Source organism: Miscanthus floridulus, chromosome 5 (genome assembly GCF_019320115.1).
Source record: "Miscanthus floridulus cultivar M001 chromosome 5, ASM1932011v1, whole genome shotgun sequence".
Taxonomy (NCBI): Eukaryota; Viridiplantae; Streptophyta; class Magnoliopsida; order Poales; family Poaceae; genus Miscanthus; species Miscanthus floridulus.
The window spans coordinates 67,969,556-67,973,975 of record NC_089584.1 but is presented as its reverse complement, the minus strand read 5'-3'; the positions used below and the strand labels follow the sequence as shown (position 1 = coordinate 67,973,975).

The 4,420-nt window shown below is 44.0% G+C and overlaps 1 pseudogene; it reads right to left on the bottom strand.

Annotated features, from left to right (window-relative positions):
* Positions 1-800: 800 nt before the first annotated feature.
* Positions 801-2,574, bottom strand: LOC136454739 (uncharacterized; annotated as a pseudogene).
* Between the last annotated feature and the right edge of the window lie 1,846 nt (positions 2,575-4,420).

The following is a 4,420-nucleotide window of genomic DNA, read 5'->3' as shown; positions in this document are numbered from 1 at the left end:
GCGCTGGACTCCGATGTCGCGCCGCTCGACTCCGACGTCGCACCGCTGGACTCCATCGTCGCGCCGCTCGACTCCGACGTCGCGCCGCTGGACTCCATCGTCGCGGCGCTGGACTCCAACGTCGCACCACTGGACTCCATCGTCGCGCCGCTCGACTCCGACGTCGCGCCGCTGGACTCCATCGTCGCGACGCTCGACTCCGACGTCGCGCCGCTGGACTCCATCGTCGCGCCGCTCGACTCTGACGTCGCACCGCTGGACTCCATCGTCGCGGCGCTCGACTCCGACGTCGCGCCGCTCGACTCCGACGTCGCGCCGCTGGTCTCCACTGTCGCGCCGCTGGACTACGTGGATGGCCTAGACTCTGTCGTCGAGTCTCTATGTCCTCGCTGCGGCACGGTCCACGCTGGTGGCGTCTTCGGAGAAGCTTGCTTCCAAGCTCGCCGGGAGGCACGTAGGTGTGCCCGTTGTGGCCTTTTACATGAAGACTATGATTTTCCAGCAAGGTTGTTCCATGCCATGGAAAAGTTTGATTGTGAGATCTACATCCCTGATGTGGACAAACTTCAAATGAATGGTAACACCATCATTCTGCCTGAGGAAGTTGGAAAGAAGTTGGAGGAGATCCTCGATGCAAAGAGGTTGGAAGATGCAAAGACTTAGCAAGATGCAAAATAACAGTAAGGTACATGTTCAATCCAGTCGACCTACTGTAACTTGCTAAACTAAATAATAACAGTAAGGTACAAGTGCTTCGGCTAGCATGCTGCAAAGACTAACATATGCTTGCATCTCTTCTTCTAATTTGCTGCAGGAAGGCTAGCAAGTGCTTCGGCTAGCAAGGAACCTTCACAAGAAATTTGCAATGGCAGCCGATCTTCTCTCTCTAGTCTTTCTTTCTGCATGTGAGGAATCTTGATTTTGTTGCAACCTTTAATCTTCATTGTTTCCTTCAAAACACTCTGTAGTGTTACGAAAATCCTATTTGCTTTCCGTGGAGAGTACTGTAAGAATGCCTACAAATATGTGTTGAAGAAATCAATCAATTAGTTGCTTAAGAAACAATGAATTATTTTGTTGTATGAAACAATTGATCAATTACCTGTTGGACTGCTGGAACAAGATCGTTTATTGTTTTTGCATCCATCTTGTATTGAATAGCTTGAATAGCTCAAAAAAACCCCAAGTCTAGAATGTTGAAATCCGGAGAATTGGGTGGTTGACAAATGAGACGAATGTCAAATCCTTCTTGCTTAGCGGCCTCACAAAAAATAGGATCATCCACTTTTAAATGGGAGGGTGCATTATCTTGTTGTATGAAAATTGGCTTGTTCACATCTTCTCTTGGCCATTTGGCTCGAATGGCAGGCAACACTTGGTTTATCATGAAATCTCTAATCACCTCTCTTGTGATTGAAGTAATTGGCTTGATTACTTGTTCTCCACGAAGACGATTTTCACTTCTTCTAATGGCTTGTCCATAAGTGATAAGTGGAAAACAACCTATTTTTCCATCAAAAACACACTCTCCATTCCTAAACCTTGGCCGAGCACAAACACACAAGAACATGAGCCTAGGGATGTAATTCTTGTTTTTACAAGTGCGATGGGGGTCATCTTCCTCGGGTAGCAAGTAATATTTCTCGGATTTTTGAGAGAGGTAGAACCATTTTTCATCAATGAACACAAAGTCAAAAAAATCCTTAAATCTTGGATCATCAACCAAACCTTGCTCAATCATGTCAACACACCACTTCAACCTAGTCTTCTTGTTAGCATCTGTGAGATATGGTTTGATGCTACTAGAGTGACGCCTAAGCAAACCCCTTTTCAAATATCTTTGTATCCTAGCTTTGCTAACACCAAGTTTACTAGACACATCTTCTATGGTCATTCTTTGCTTGAGAGGAATGTTGCGCAATTGTTCCAAATCAAGAGGGACTAACTTGCGGCCACATCTACCCTTCTTTTTACTTGCAACCACTACCGGAATGTTATGAGCAAGTTGGTGTTTACCTCGCTGCCATAAGCGCTGAACTGACCGAATGTGCACTCCAAATTGCGCAGCGACAATTCTTGTATCATTCCTACCTAGTGTCCCATTCTTGCTTCTAGTCAACAATGCTTGATAAATTTGTTTTCTGACGTCTTCTGGCACTTCTTTTTTTCCTCGATGGTTTGCTTCAACTGGAGGAGCATGTTCTACTACAAGGAAAAATAAATATTGTTCTTGTTAGCCACGGTTTTGTACATAATCAAAAAATGAAAGTATAAAGTGAGAAAAATTACCAGAGAGGTTTTGTAAATAATCAAAATCAATTGCACCAAATTCATCTAGTGGCAAGTTCAAATCAAATCCTGTAGAAAAAGAAAAGAACAAATTGAAAAAGGAAACTAATTTGGCACGTTGAGATATCATAAAAAGGAAATAGCGAAATGAGTAACAAAAGAAACATTACCGTTGTTGTTGGGATCCTCCAGTGTTGGCACGTTGAGATCGAATGGAAGGTTGCCGTCGTCATCTTCTTCTAAACGCACGTTGAGATCAAAGGCAGGGAATTGATCACCAGCCATTGTGCCGTAGTAGATGTAGAAGGAGAAAACGCTAAGCCATTGTGCGGTAGATGTACTAGTAGGCAAGCAAGGCAAGGGGATAGAAGCAAGAAGCAAGCAACGCAGCCATTAAATAGATGAACCAGTTGAACCGTCGGACCTGCTCATCGTGCTAGCGCAGTGGAAAAACGAGCGCCAGAACGAAAAAAACGAGCGCCAGAATGCAAAAAATGAGCGCCAGAACGCAAAAAACAAGCGAATGCAACGAGATTACGAGAATGCACAGCGCCGTGCAGCTTCCGCGCGCGTCAAGCCAAATTCACGAGCGCGGCGGCCAAATTCGCGAGCACGGGCGGCAGGCCAAGCGGCAAGCGCGAGCGCCACGCACGAACAGTGCCATGCAAAATTACCCATGCAAATGTCCACAAGCAAAAAAATAGTGCCCGGCTAGGTATCGAACCCGGGACCTCACGACTGGTAGCTTATTCCTCGCTGCTCTAGCCGTTAGAGCCTTGGTTGTTTACTCGATACAGATGCACCCGCAACTCTATTTATTAGGGGCAGACATAGAAAAACACCCCCTAATTAATCACTCCTTGGTATGCACAATCCTGTCCAAAACGACATCTAATACGAGTATGGAGAAGGCGGCGTTTTGGCGAACGTTTGATTCGTCGGTGTCCACGCGTCGCACGTTTGAGGATACGTATGTAGCGGATGGGGATTACAGACGCGCTGCAGTGAATTTTTTTCCCGACCGCACCAACCGTACCGGTGGGCAACTGTCCGCGTACGCCACCTGTGCGGCTGTGCCGCGTTGGTCACCCACACCAAGGGAAGATGGTGGCACCCGCGTTTCACCTCGGAAATGAGAGAGGGCGGAAAACCATGCACGACTCGATTTGATTCGGTACAGTTTCGTGCATCCTGCAAGCCACGCCACTCGATTAAAGCCTTGTTTAGTTTTTTTTTTCCTAAAGCTTACTTTCTATCATATTAGATGCTTGACACATGTATGTAGTATTAAATATAGATTAAAAAAATAACTAATTGCACAGATTACGACTAATTTATGAGATGAATTTTTAAGTCTAATTAGTCCATAATTTGACAATGTGGTGCTACAATAAACATGTGCTAATGACGAATTAATTAAGCTTAATAAGTTTGTCTCGCGGATTACTGAGGACTTCTGTAACTTGTTTTAGTATTACTATCCGAACACTCATATGTGATACCCCAATATGACGCTCGATGTCAACAGCTAGACCAGTATCGAAAATTCGAGATCAACAGCAGCAGTGGAGGAATCGCCGTCCCATGAAGAACGACACAAACTTATTATACTAAAACATGATACTATACTAGAATTGCATTCTTTCTAGGACCGAGGGAGTAGTCGATTTTAATCTAGCAGCTAAAATTAACACTAATAAATCTAAATGTATCACTTAATAGCCTAACTAACATTAGTATACTGCCTGTGTTAACGCTACTATAACATTTGAGTACATGCAAATTAGAATCGAAATATATGCAAACTAAAACAACCAAATTAAGGCCCCGCTCGCTTGTCTTAAAAATAGCTTGTTCGGCTTCTTTTTTAGCCGGAATAGTGTTTTTCTCTCACAACAATTCAGCCGGAACAGTGTTTTCAGCCAGTTTCAGCCAAGTTTCAGACCAGCGAACGGGGTCTAAATTGAAGAAAAAGGCAATTTAATTGTTTGAGGTCAAGAAAAAACATTATGCATGCCAATGATAGCAGCAAAACAACCTTGACAATATCGGAAACATGATTTCAGTCAGTTCTGGTGATCCAATGATTAATTGATATTATTATTAAAAAATAATTAATTGATATATCATA